We start from the raw sequence: 14,371 nt of genomic DNA, 5'->3' as shown, positions 1-14,371 counted from the left end.
AAGCATTTCCTTTGAAAACTGGTACAAGATAAGGATGCCTTCGCTCACCACTCCTGTTCAACATAGTATTGGAAGTTTTGGCCAGGGCAATCAGGCAAGATAAAGAAATAAAGGGAATTCAAATAGGAAGAGAGGCAGTCAAATTGTCTCTGTTTGCAGATAACATGATTTTATATTTAGAAAACTCCATCATCTCAGCCCCAAAACTCCTTAAACTGATAAGCAACTTCAGCAAAGTCTCAGGATACAAAATCAGTGTGCAAAAATCACAGGCATTCCTTTACACCAACAGTAGATAAGCAGAGAGCCAATTCGTGAACGAACTTCCATTCACAATTGCTAGAAAGAGAGTAAAATGCCTAGGAATACAGCTAACAAGGGAGTGGGGACCTCTTCAAGGAGGTCCTCTTGAAGGACCTCTTCAAGGAGAACTCTTGAAGGACCTCTTCAAGGAGAACTACAAACCACTGCTTAAGGAAATAAGAGAGGACAAACAAATGGAAAAACATTCCATCCTCATGGATAGGAAGAATCAATATCGTGAAAATAGCCATACTGACAAAAGTAATTTATAGATTCAATGCTCTTTCCATCAAACTACCATTGATATTCTTCACAGAATTAGAAAAAACTACTTTAAATTTCATATGGAATCAAAGAAGACCCTGTATAGCCAAGACAATCCTAAGCAAACAGAACAAAACTGGAGGCATCAGTAACCAAAGCAGCATGGTACTGGTACCAAAATAGACATGTAGAGCAATGGAACAGAAGAGAGACCTCAGAAGTAACACTACACGTCTACAACCATCTGCTCTTCAACAAACCTGACAAAAACAAGCAATGGGGAAAGGATATCCTATTCAATAAATGGTGCTGGGAAAACTGGCTAGCCATATGCAGAAAACTGAAACTGGACCCCTTCCTTACACCTTATACAAAAATTGACTCAAGCTGGATTAAAACCTTTTCATTTTCTCAACAGTGTCTTTTAAAGCACAAAAATTTCTAATTTCGAAGTCCAATTTATCCATTTTTTCTTTTGTTCCTTGTGATTTTGGTGATATTTCGAAGACTTCATTGTCAAATACAGGGTAATCAAAAGCTACCTATTTTTTTTTATTTTTCTGGTTTTACCTCTTGTATTTATGCCTTTGATCTGTTTTAAATTAGTTTTTGTATATGGTATGATGTAAGGGTCGACCTTCATTCTTTTGTGAGTGGCTGTGCAGTTGTTCTAGCATTGTTTGTTATAAAGGCTGCTCTTTCCTTATTGAATGGTCTTGGCATTCAATACCAGTTGGCCTTGTCAAAAATCAGTTGGCCACAGACATATCAGTTTAGTTCTGGATCCTCAATTCTATTCTATTGGTCTCTGTGTCCATTCTTATGGTAGTAGTACATTGCTTTGATTATTGTTGCTTTGTAGTGAGTTTTGAAATTGAGAAGTGTGAGTCGTTCAACTTTGTTTTCTTCAAGATGATTTTGACTATTGTGAGACCTTTGAAATGACATATGAATTTTATAATCAGTTTCAATTTCTACAAAGAAGCAAGCTGGGACTCTGATAGGGATTGTGTTAAATTTGTAGATCAATTTGAGGAACATTGCCGTCTTAACAATATTAAGTTTCCCAATCCATGAACTTGGAATGTTTTTAGAGTTTTATAGGTCTTTTTTTATTTCTTTCAACAATATTTTGTAGTTTTCAGAGTTAAGTTTTTTTTTTTTGTTGAATTTATTTATATTTTACTATTTTTTAATACCATTGCATATTAAATTATTTTCTTTATTTTTAGATTCCTCATTGTCAGTGTATAGAAATACAGTTGATTTTTGTATATTGATCTTGTGTCCTGCAACCTTGTTGAATTCATTTATTAGTTCTATTTTTTAGTGGATTCCTTAGTATTTTATATATATAAGATCATGTCGTATAAAAATAAAGATAGTTTTACTTCTTCCTTTCCAATCTGAATGTCTTTATTTCTTTTTCCTTTTCAATTGCCTGGGATGGAACCTCCAGAACAATGCTGAGTTGAAGTGGTAAGGGCAGACATCCTTGTCATGTTCCTGATCTTAAGGAGAAAGCATTCAGTTTCTCACCATTGAGCATGATGTAGCTATGAGTTTCTCATGGATGCTCTTTATCAGGTTGAGGAAGTTCTGTTCTATCCCTAGTTTGTTGAGTGTTTTTATTAAAAAAAAAGGTGTTGGATTTTGTCAAAAGTTTTTTTCTGCATCTGTTGGAATGATCATGTGATTTTTAAATTTTTTACTCCTTTGTTTTTGCTTTCTATTCTATTGATGATTACGTTAGTTGATTTTTAGATGCTATCACTACACTTTTGCTTAATGTGTCCTGGGCTAATAGGTACATTTGGAATTGAAATTGAACCCACAATGTGGTCTGAGGGGTACAGGCTGTGTGTAGCTGTTTTGGGAGGGCAAATGCCCAATCGGAATCTCTACTAGCTCTTTCTTTGCTTTCTTTTTGGTGCCAATGCAGTGCCCTGAACTAGTCAAGTCCAAACTCACACCTCCAGCCAGGTAGACGTGTTTCAGGTTAATTAGGGGCCTCAGTCAATTTAGTTCATGGGCTGTAATTACAAGCACCTAAGACCTGCAATTTCTGTTTTAATTAAAATAAACAATGTGGAGGGTCTGACATCACACCAGGGCAACTGGTGTGCAAGGAATAGGTAATTACACCAAAGCAGAGTCTCTTGCTGTGAGGCAGGCTGTTGGGATCCACAGTGGAAGCTGGCCTTGGCCATCCTGGTGAATGCTAATTATTTGCTGCCAACCACAGCTCAAAACAGATGGGTAGGTCATGGCGATGACATTAGAACATGCTTCCTTCAAGTTGGGACTTAGCTGTGATCTTTGGGGCATGTGTGTGTGTGAGAGTGTGTGGGTATTTACATGTGCGATGTCCCTTTAAATGTATTTAACATATAATATGCTTCTATGTATAAGTGCAATAGGATGAAAAAATTCTGATTTCAACTGCAGTATTAGGGATCCTCTTGGGGAGGAAGTTACCCTTGCTTAGGAAAATAATCACCTGGAGAGGGTAAGACATATCTTAACTGCTCAGTCTTACAAATTGCAGGAATTTAGGGAAGGGGTAGAGCAGAGAAAAGGAAAATAATAAAAAAGAATGAAAATAAGCAGTCTGGGAACATGGTAGAAGGGGAAAGTCTGGAAAGAAGGTAGCCGGGGTGGGTCAAGGATGCATCAAAACGAGATATTTAATGCTTAATTTAAAATTGTTTGCATTCTATGATGTCAACTCCATCTGGCATTACAAATCTTTAGTAAAGTCATCGACACATAAAAATGTCTTGTGTGAGTGAATTTTTTTGGGGGGAGGGGTAAAGATCAAGGAAGAATATTTTAATTCTGCATTTGAGCAGAAGTGCAAGAGATTTGCACACACGCAATAGGTAAGAGAGAAAGTATACATATGTAACAAACCTGCATGTTGTGCATCTGTACCCTAGAACTTAAAATATAATAAAATTTTTTTTTTTTAAATTAAAAAAAAGAAAGGGAGCCAGGAGTGACAAAAGAGTGAAAGCCTTTGGGATTTTTCAGAAACCTCGATCAGGGAGCGGACTTGCCACAGGCCATGAGAGAGTCCATCTCATCATGGCACTCTGCCACCAGAGACCTTCCAATGGCTCCCTGGTGCCACCAAGATGTAGTATCAGCTTATTTAGATGGTGTAGTAGGCTGAAAATGCCCCTGAAAGATAATTGTTCCTAATCCCTGTAAATAAACCTTATTTTTTCTTTTGGAAAAAGACTGTTGCAGATGTGATTAAGTTAAGGATTTTAAGATGGGGAGATTATCCTGGCTTATCCAGGTGGGCCCTAAATACCATCACATGTCTCTTTATAAGAGGAGGGCAGAGGGAGGTTTTACCACACACAGACCAAGAAGCAAAGTGATCACGGGGGCAGATATTGGAGCAATGCAACTGAGATCAAGGGAAGCTGGCAGCCCCCAGAAACTGGAAAAGGCAAGCAACGGATTATGCTCTAGAGCCTCCAGAGGGAGCACAGCCGGGCTGACACCCTGACATTGACCCACTGAAACTCATTTTAGATGTCTGGCCTCTAAAGCTGAGAGATAGTAAATATTTGTTGTTTTAGGCTGCCAAGTTCAGGAAACTAATACAGATGGCTTCACTAGACCTTCAGGAGCTGGCCTCTGCCTTCTCTCTATCCCCACTGCCTGATGTTCAGTAGGTCTTCATTTCTGGTCCACACACCTATATGTGCTGATCTCCCTACACTCCTCTGGTCTCCACTGATTCTGAGAGGTGTGGCGTGCTAGACCAATTTGCAGATAAGGAAACAGTGTGCAGGCAGGACAATGCCCCTTACACCACTGCTAAGCTGGTCTTTTGAGTCTGCACCCTTTCCCTGGCACAATTTCAGGGAGAGACAGTGCTTTCTTGTTCAGTCACCCAGGCTAAGGCTACGTGTCAAGGCAGATTGGGAAATCCCAGCTGCCTCAACTATGACCTTGCCAGGTGCACCAGACTGGTACCTTCGAGGGCACAGTGGAATAAGCACAGGTTTTGGTATAGGATGGAGCTGCGCCAGGATCCTGTCTTTGCTGCTTATGTGCCCTGGGACCTTGTGTAAATTGCTTAAATATTTTGAACCTCAGCTCTCTTATCTGTAAAATGGGTCTTATAAAAGTGATCATTGAGGGTCGTTGATGTCTTTATGTTTATGGAGCATCCACTCTATGTGGAAAAGCCAAAGTCCCCTCCTTTGTCACGGTGCATTTGCTTAGTTATTGAGAGAGGAAAATAAGATCTGGAGCAGGTGTCCTCTCCCCTGGCCCCTCCACATTGTCTGAGGCTCCTTTTTCCCAGGTGGCTGTAACTGGCTCCCTTCCCCAGCCTAAGGGAAATCTCTGAGGGGTTAGTTTTGGGCCAAGAGTCAACAAATGGGCAGAGCGAGGGGCTGAGCATGCATTTGGGAGTGGAAGCAGCCTAGATCTTCCACTCATGCCATAACCCAGACTTTTAACAGCTGGGAGGCAGCCATCACTTTGGTAGAAAATAAAGTTTCTAAGTATGACAGGCAAATGGGTATAATGAGTGAGCTCTGGACACCTTTTCTGGACCCACAGTGCATAACCAGGGGCTCTCAAGAGAGGAAACAGAGATGAGTTCTGCTACGCACGCTCACATGTGAATGCATGTACACACAAACGCGCAGACCTGCCCAGGGAGCTGCCACACACACAGACACACATGGGCCACACAAGTGTCTGTGTATACTCACTCACGCTTTGTATTGCTACTGCATTTGTTCTTGTTATTTCAGAGCCATAGTTTGTCTTCTACAACTGGAGATTTGAAAAGAATGATGAGGACATTGAATCTCAGAGATGTAAAGTTCTTTCGTCAAGATCACACAGCTTTTATAGAGCAGAATTAAGCTTTGAGCCCAAGATTCCTAAATGTCTCCACTAAATATCTCCACCAAATTAGGCTGCCATTCTACACACACGCGCGCACGCGCACACACACACACACACACGCTCTTTCACCTGTTTTAGACAACACAGTATCATGGTGGGACTGTCTGAGCATAGACTGCAGTCAAATACTAGCTCTGCTGCTTTTTCATTATGTGACCTTGAGCCAAGTCACCTCACCTTTCAAAGTCTCAGTTTTCTCACCTGTAAAATGGAGATAATAAAAGAATGTATTTCATAGGGTTGTAGTGAGCATTAAAGGAGATAAAGAATGTAAAGTTCATGGCGCCTTGCCTATCACATAGTGCTCAATAAATATTTGTTATTTCTAGCACATACCAAGCACCTTTCTAGGCACTGGGGATCCCCAGGAAGTCAAGTACCTTCGGTTAGGGTGATTACTGAAAAGTTATTTTTAATGTGACTTAAAAGGAAAGGCAATAAACCATCTAGCAGATCCTGGTTCCAGAAGCCAGATGAAAGGAAGCTTAGAACAGAGGCTCATGGTGGTGCTAAAATTCCCACCAGGGTCTACTATTTGGGGCCACTTTTCTATCCACCTCCCCAACCTATAGACCTGTGCATGGTTCAGTTCAAGGTCCTGGGTCTGGGCAGGCCTAGAGAGATGAGCCCTATGGCACACAGGGCAGTTTCCTCATGAGCACTTGGGACGGGGGGCCAGTCCTTGATCATCTTATCCCAGAGATCTGCACATACAAGCTGCTACAAGTTTGTAGAGGACAGGAGACAGCAGCGTCTCAGACGCTTCTGCGGTTTGTCTGGGCAGAACGTCTCCCTTGCCTGGGTTGGGCTGGGCTGTCTGCTCCCTGGGGCTGCCTGCCTTGGGGTCTGAGAAGCCAGGATCCGCTGCGGGGCAGCCTGTTTCCAGCCTGTCCTGCATGCCAACCTCCAGCTCCAAGCCCCAGTAGGATTATTATTGTTCACAGTGACAATTTGAGCCCCTTTGCACTCACGGCTGAAGAGGGGTTTATGATAGCCCTACCTCATTGTGTTGTCATGAAGATTAAGTGAGGCAATGCATGAAGCGCACCAATTTTGGCATATTGCAGGTGCCCCATAAACGTAACAGCAATCACCGTTGTTGTTACTATCACTGTTACTATTCCTGTCACGTTGTCATCAACATTATCATCATTGGATCCTTAAGGCAGGCTGGCCTGGGATTAGAACCAGTCACTAACCATGTGACGTCAGGCGAGTAACATCTCTGTGCCTCAGTTTCCTGTAATGCAAACTGGTTGTTCTTTTTGAAGCCTCCTCCCTCCAGCCTTGTTCAGAATCTCTTGCTGAATGATTCTAACAGCCAACCCTGTGGGAAGTGGAAAGTGACCTTACTTTTTTGAACCTCAGCGAATAATGGGACAAATATAATAAGTCACTCACAATGCAATTGGTAGAATTAAGAAGGTCAATCAATGTAAATTGCCTTGCTCAGTGCCTAGCACACAGTAGATGCTCATAAATGTCTGCAGCTTGGTCAAGAGGCCTGCCTTCCATGACCATTCACAGCAAGGAGCTGGGAAGGTGAGTGTTTCAGTCCATGCACTGTGGAAACAGAAGCAGAAAGATTTCTTGTTTTCACCTGGTCCTGTCATCACTGGCCTTTGATGGCATGTAGCTCCACAAAGCTCAGCTCTCTGGGGCAGTTCTTTGTTTCCTATGAACTTCTGGCAGTTTTCCTCAGTGTCTTTTGTGAGCAGCTCCTCAAGTTATCTCTTCAATGCTGATATTTTTCAGAATTCCATTTCTTGTCATTTCTTCTTTGCACTAGGGCATTTTTTCCATTTGCAAAACTCACTCCTCTGTCTGGGTCACCCCCAAGTCATCTACTGCCCTGAGTTTCCTGCTGAACTCTAGATCTAAGTATCCAACAAGCTACTGAAATTGGCACTTGGATGTACTGGAGGAAACTTGAACCCAGCAGTGCCAAACCTGACTCATCGTTTTCTCAAACCTGCTCTGTCTTCTGCCTTTCACGTCTCAGTGATAGCACTACCATCCATAAAGTTGTCTAATATGTGTTATCATCCTACACTCCTTCCTTTCTCATATTACATACACTCTGTTTATCCTTCCCTTCATCCTTCGTTTCTTCTCCCCTTCCTCTCTCCCTCTCTGCCTCCCCTCCCTTCCCTCCCTTCCCTTCCCTTTCCTTTTCTTCCCACCTGCCTTCTTTCCTTCCCACCTGCCTTCCTGCCTTTCTGCCTCTCAACAAGTATTTGAAGTATACTGAATGTTTGCTATGTGTCAGTCACTGTTCTAGTAGTTGGGCTACTAGGTCACTAAATCCTCTTATTATTACCCATAAATATCTAAGAATTGTGTCAGCCAGTTTCTCTGTTGCAAATGACAGAATACAGAACTAGGAAGAAAAGTTATTTAGCAAAATATGTCAAGTAGCCCCCATAATTGATGGAGGAGATGGAGAAACTGGCTTGAGGCCAAGCTTCTAAGAATATCCAAAACCACATTGCAGATCTGGCTTAATGTTGAGACTTTGATTGCTGTTGCTGAAGCTGCCACTGAATACTGGATGCCAGAAACCTGACTTTATTGCAAGTGACCGCTGTCACCAGCATCAATGTCACTTCTGGGTTGGCAATTTGGCTTGGCAAACATGCTGCCCTGAAAGCTGGTGACTTGGTTGTTTCCTACACCAGCAAAACTGTGCATGAGCTCCAAATAGACCATTTCCTCAAATTGACCACTTCCCAACTGGAGTGTCTAGTTGCTGAAGGCTGGTTATGTGCTCATGGCATAGCAGCAAGGGAGTCTGGAAATCATTTGAGTTCTGACTTCTACATCAGAAACTGGAACACATTATGTCTTATTTCCTCCAAATTGCAAAAAAACCTAAAAAGATAATGAAAAAAAAAAAAAAAACTGGGCTTGGTGGCTGATACTTGTAATCTCAGCCACTTGGGAGGCTGAGGCGGAAGGATCACTTGAGACCAGGAGTTCAAGAGCAGTCTGGGCAACCCAGTGAGGCCCCCAGCTCTACAAAAAACTTAAAAAACTAGCTAGAAGTGGTGGTGCATGCCTGTGGTCCCAGCTACTTGGGGAACTGGTGGAGGGGTATCACTTGAGCCCAGGAGTTTGAGGCTGCAGTGAGATGTGATCATGCTGCTGTACTCAGCCTGGGCAACAGAGCAAGACCCTGTCTCTAAAACAACGAACAAACACAAACATTAGTGGGCAGCCACACACGTGAAATAATAAATTTCTGCCATAGAAATCTATCTCCTACCCTTCGTCATCACTACTGATGCTCCAGGCCCATCTTGAGATCTCTCACCCTGGTCTGTGTCTGATCCAGTTCTCTCTCTGACACAATTCTAACACTGGCTGCTCAGCATTCTTCTGCTCCTCCCCATTGTCTTAGTACCTCAGTCACCTCATGTGGTCTGTCAGCCTCATCCTCTGCCACTACACTTTCTACCTCCCCCTACTTCCACTCTTCCAGAAGAAATAAAGAGGGGAAAGCCATGACAGTCATTGGATGACAATTTCTCAGTGGCATTTTGACGATGACATGGTGACTCCTCTCATGGATCCAACATAACCTACAGTCTTAAAGGAGGGTGGGGAAGATTTTGACTGAGGGCACATACAGAGCCTGCCTGTGGCTGTCTTGATAACACTTTAAGTAATGACTTTCAAATATTTCCATTGGACAAGAAGTCTCACCACTGGGGCTCCCGTGTCTGGGTTCAGCAACTCTGTGTATGTTCCTATAAATAGTAACCTATTGAGAAGGGCCCCTTATGCCTAAGACTTTGAAAAAAGGAGTGTTTCTGTGTCTGTCTCTGTCTTTTTGCTTTCTTCTCTCTCTGGCCTCTCTCCATTTCTTAATTCCAAAGCTGGGGCCCAGCCCTCACCCCTCCTCGCTTGCCTTAACCTGATGCAATTGCACCTGACAAAGCCAACAGGGCAGTGAGCCATGAGAGAACTGGTGGGGAGAGGGATTAGGGGGAGAGCTCATCACCCAGTGAGCACGGGCCACCAAGCTTAAGCAGAACAGGATGAATAATTGTTTCAGGACCAAAGTCATGACTACAGGGTGTGATCTCACCCTTCATAACTGCAGACTCAGAGAAGCAGGGGAATTTTCAAAGGAAACCTTTCCTGGTGTTAAAAAGAGGGAGAATCTGAGGTTAGAAGCAGCCATGTGAAAACTTTTCATTCTGCTAGGAGTGACTGGTCTCAGATTGACTAGGGGCCAGGGAGGACAGCCACACTGGTCAACCAGGCTCTTCAGATTGGCCTCCAACCTCGCCCAGCCCTGACCAATCCTTGACCCACCCTGACAAGTACAGGAAGTACGTTGGGAACCTCAGCCCCACCCTGGGTGGGGTTCAGAGTTTTCTCTGTTAGTTGGAGCCCCAGGCCTGGTGTGCGTGTGTGTTTCTTGGATGCTCATGTCCTTCATGCTTTAGCCTATGTGCACACCTTTGGTTTCCCTACCCAGCTCTCTTTTGGCTGAGGCCTATGATAAAATTTGTCTGATCCAGCTGGGGTGCTGACATTCTCTCCAGTCCCTGACTGGGCTGTCCTTCAGGTTAAATGTACCCCACATGCCTGTGATCTTGACACTCCCAGGGGTGGACTTTCAGTACCACCTCTGCAAATAACAATACAAACACATTATTAGTAACAATCATTTATGTACTGATAATTACTCAAGTGTACACAGAGAAAGTTTCCCATGCTTTGAAGGCCATATTCTCATTGATTAATACTACCTAAATTCTAATCCTGGATTGCTTATTAGTGGGGAACTTGGGTTACATTATTTCACATTCTTTCATGAGCCTCTGTTTTCTCCTCTGTGAAATGGGCATGATGTTAGTGTGCATAGATGAGAGGGCGGTTGAGAGGATTAAATGAGATGATACACATAAAGGGCTTACCACAGTTCCTGGGAGATAGTAAATAATAATAATAAAACCAATAGCTTTCATTATTCATTTAAAAAAATCATTTTATTAATAATTAAGGTATACTTATCACATGACAAAATGCACTCATTTTAAATGACCAATCCAATAAATTTTGACAAATGGATATACTCATTAACCCATTAACTACAATCATAATCAATCTATGGAACATTTCCATCACTCCTAAATGTCTCCTTGTGATACTTCCCAGAGACCCCCTCCCTATTCCCCCACCCCTGTCTTCCACCACTGGACCCAGGCAACCACTGATTTATCTTCTGTTACTTTAGATTAAACTTATTCTTTCTAGAACTTATAAATAAAATCATATAGATTTATTATTTTGTGTTCTGGCTCATTTTGCTCAGTCAGGTGTTTTTCAGACTTATATATGTGATGGCATGTATCAGTACAGTGTTTTGCTTCTTTTTATTGCTGAGTATGATGATATTATATGGATGATACAACAACTTTTGTGTCTGTTCACCAGTTGATGGGAATTTGAGTGGTTTCCAGTTTTCAGTTACTATGAATAAATTTGCACTAAACAATTGCACACAAGTGTTTGTGTGGGCATCTGTGTTCATTTCTCATGGGTAAGATTACTAGGTTATATAGTAGACATATATGTTTAACATTGTAAGAAACTGCCTGAATATTTTCCAAAATGGTTGTACTGTTTTACATTTCCCACCACAGTGTATGAGAGTTCCAGTTGCTCCATCTATTTGTCAACACTTTTTGTCAGTCTTTTTAATTTTAGTCATCCTAATTGACATACCATATGATCTCATTTTGCTTTTTCTTCCAGTCCCTGATTATTAATGATTTTTTAATGTGAACATTGACAATTTGTGTATCTTGAGAAACATTTTGCCTACTTACAAAATTTAGACTCTTCCAACTATTGAGTTGGAAGTGTTCTTTAAATACTCTGGATATAAGTCTCCATTCAGACATGTGTGTTGTGAATATTTTTTCCTATATGTAGCCTGTTATCTTAATGGTGCCTTTAAAGAGAAGTCATTTTTAAATTTTGATGAAGTCCAATTTATCATTTTTTTTTACAATAGGTCCTTTTTTCAGGTTCTATATAAGAAATACTTGCCTATCCCAATCTTGTAAAGATCTTCTGTTACTTTTAGAACATTTACAGTCTTAACTTTTTTTTTTTTTTTTTTTTTTTTGAGACGGAGTCTTGCTCTGCTGCCCAGGCTGGAGTGCAGTGGCTGGCTCTCAGCTCACTGCAAGCTCCACCTCCCGGGTTCACGCCATTCTCCTGTCTCAGCCTCCCGAGTAGCTGGGACCACAGGCGCCCGCCTCGTCGCCCGGCTAGTTTTTTTGTATTTTTTAGTAGAGACGGGGTTTCACCGTATTAGCCAGGATGGTCTCGATCTCCTGACCTCATGATCCGCCCGTCTCGGCCTCCCAAAGTGCTGGGATTACAGGCTTGAGCCACCGCGCCCGGCCTACAGTCTTAACTTTTAAAGTTAAGTCTGTGATCAATTATTTGAATTAATTATTATGTGTTGTGTGAGGACAAGATTCTTCTTTTTTATATTTACTTATTATTTGTGTACATGTATGTTCAGTTATTCCAACACCATTTGTAGAAACAGTTATCCCTGTCTCACTGGGTGACTTGGCATATTTGTCTAAGACCAGATGACCATATATGTATGAGTTTATTTCTGTGCTCTCTATTGTGTTTCATTGATCTGTATGCCTATTCTTTTTTTATTCTTTGCTCTTTTGAGATGGAGTCTCGCTGCGTCGCCCAGCCTGGAGTGCAGTGGCATAATCTTGGCTCACTCCAAGCTCTGCCTCCCAGGTTCATGCCATTCTCCTGCCTCAGCCTCCCAAGTAGCTGGGAATACAGGCGCCCACCACCACACCTGGCTAATTGTTTTGTATTTTTAGTAGAGATGGGGTTTCACTGTGTTAGCCAGGATGGTCTTGATCTCCTGACCTCGTGATCCACCACCAGCCTTTGCCTCCCAAAGTTCTTTTTTTTTTGGTCTTAGCAAGATGCAGTCTTGCTATGTTGCCCAGGCTGGTCTCAAACTCCTGGGCTCAAGTGACATTTCCACTTCAGCCTCTTGAGTAGCTGGGATTACAGACTTGTGCTACTGCACCCAGCTTTTCTATTCTTATGCCAATACCACACTGCCTAGATTCCAGTAGCTTTACTGGAAGTCTTGAAACCAGGTGTTGAGAGTCCTCAAAATGTTATTCTTTTGCAAAATTGTTTTGGCTTCTCTAGGATCTTTGCTTATTTACACACATTTTAGAATCAATTTTTAAATTTACTTTTAAAAGTCTGCTGGAATTTTGACTGGGATTGCCCTAAAATTATAGGTTAGTTAGGAATAAATTTATATTTTAACAATCTTGAGTCTTCCAACCCATGAATATAGTATATACTTTCACTTATTTAAATCTTCTAAAATTTTCTCTCAGCTATGCCTTATAGTTTTGATTGTGTACTTCTTATATATATTTTGTTAAATCTATCCATAAGTATTTCATGGTTTTACGATGTATTTTAAATATTTTGTAAATAATATTTTAAATTTCAATTTTTAATGGTCTGTTGCTAATATTTAGAAATGCAACTGATTTCTGTATTTTGACTTTGTATGCTGTGATCTTGCTAAATTTACTTGCATTTCTACCTGTATTTTTGCAGATTCCATAGAATGTTCTCTGTTTCTTCATCTATGATGTGGGGATAATGTGAGTATACCTACATCAGAGGGCTGCGATGAAGACTAAAAAAGGTAACACACCTAAAGAATTTGTGCATTTTCCTGGTACATTTTAAAGTATAGTTAACAAAACAAATAGTACCATCTTTTTTAAAAAATCAGCTTTTATTTTAGATACAGGGGATACATGTATAGATTTTTTACATGAGGAAACTGTGTGATGCTGAGGTTTGGAGTATAAATCTCGTCACCCAGGTAGTGAACAGAGTATCCAATAAGCACTTTTTAAAATTCCCTATCCCCCCTGCACCCTCCACCCTCTAGTAGTCCACAAAGTCTATTGTTCTCATATTTATAATATGTCTGTATTAGCTTCCACTTATAAGTGAGGACATGTGGTATTTGGTTTTCTGTTCCTGCATTAATTTGCTTAATATTATAGCTTCCCACTTCATGTTGCTGCAAAAACCATGATTTTATTCCTTTTTATGGCTGCCTAGTATTCCATAGAGTATATGTCCCATATTTTCTTTTCCAGTTTATCATTGATGGGCAACTGCGTTGATCCCATGTCTTTGCTCAAATAGTACCATCTTCAGTACAGGTGAAATTTATCTATGCTGTAAGAAGTAAGGATGGGGGTTACTCTTGGGAGGAAATAGTAACCAGAAAGCTGTAGTCTGGGGGCTTCTGGGGTGCTGAGAATGCTGTTTCTTGAATTGGGTGCTGGTTCCACAGGTGTGTTCAATTTGTGAAAAAACTGTGCGCTATGCACTTACACATTTTTCTGGTATGTTCATTATACTTCAATAAAAAGCAAAAATGGAGACAAGTGACTTGTGTTTCCTGAGCACTTGTCATGTAACTATCCCTGGCAGACTCTCTTTACATGGGTGATTTCATTTAACACTGTGTCCTGGGTGCTACTATCATCCTTATCTCACAGAAGACAACACAGGTTCTAAGAGATGGAGCCACTGTCCAAGTTCAGAGTGAGTGAGTAGTGAAGGTGGGTGTCATTACAATTCTTGTGCCCTTCACTGCTATGCTGTATGGCCTTGTTTTAGAGTTGGGTTGGAAAGCATGTAAAATCCTTAGTTACTGGGTCCAGGGGAAGGCTGGTGGATCCTGCCTCACCCAGGCAGGATGGACAGTGGGGGAAGGTTTCTGAGTGGAAAGGGCAGTGGGAGAGGGGCC

General features: G+C 41.6%; 1 long non-coding RNA gene across 1 annotated transcript in view; it reads left to right on the top strand.

The window, feature by feature from the left end:
• The window catches only part of LOC115892702, a 53,068-nt gene extending 39,822 nt beyond the window's left edge, over positions 1-13,246 (top strand). The window contains exon 3 of the long non-coding RNA XR_004052597.1: positions 13,156-13,246. This is a non-coding gene — a long non-coding RNA (uncharacterized LOC115892702). The remainder of the gene's footprint in view (positions 1-13,155) is intronic.
• The last annotated feature ends 1,125 nt before the right edge of the window (positions 13,247-14,371 follow it).

Source organism: Rhinopithecus roxellana, chromosome 13 (genome assembly GCF_007565055.1).
Source record: "Rhinopithecus roxellana isolate Shanxi Qingling chromosome 13, ASM756505v1, whole genome shotgun sequence".
In the NCBI taxonomy this organism is placed as follows: Eukaryota; Metazoa; Chordata; class Mammalia; order Primates; family Cercopithecidae; genus Rhinopithecus; species Rhinopithecus roxellana.
Note: the sequence above shows the minus strand (reverse complement) of the source record. Positions and strands in the feature narration are given on the sequence as shown.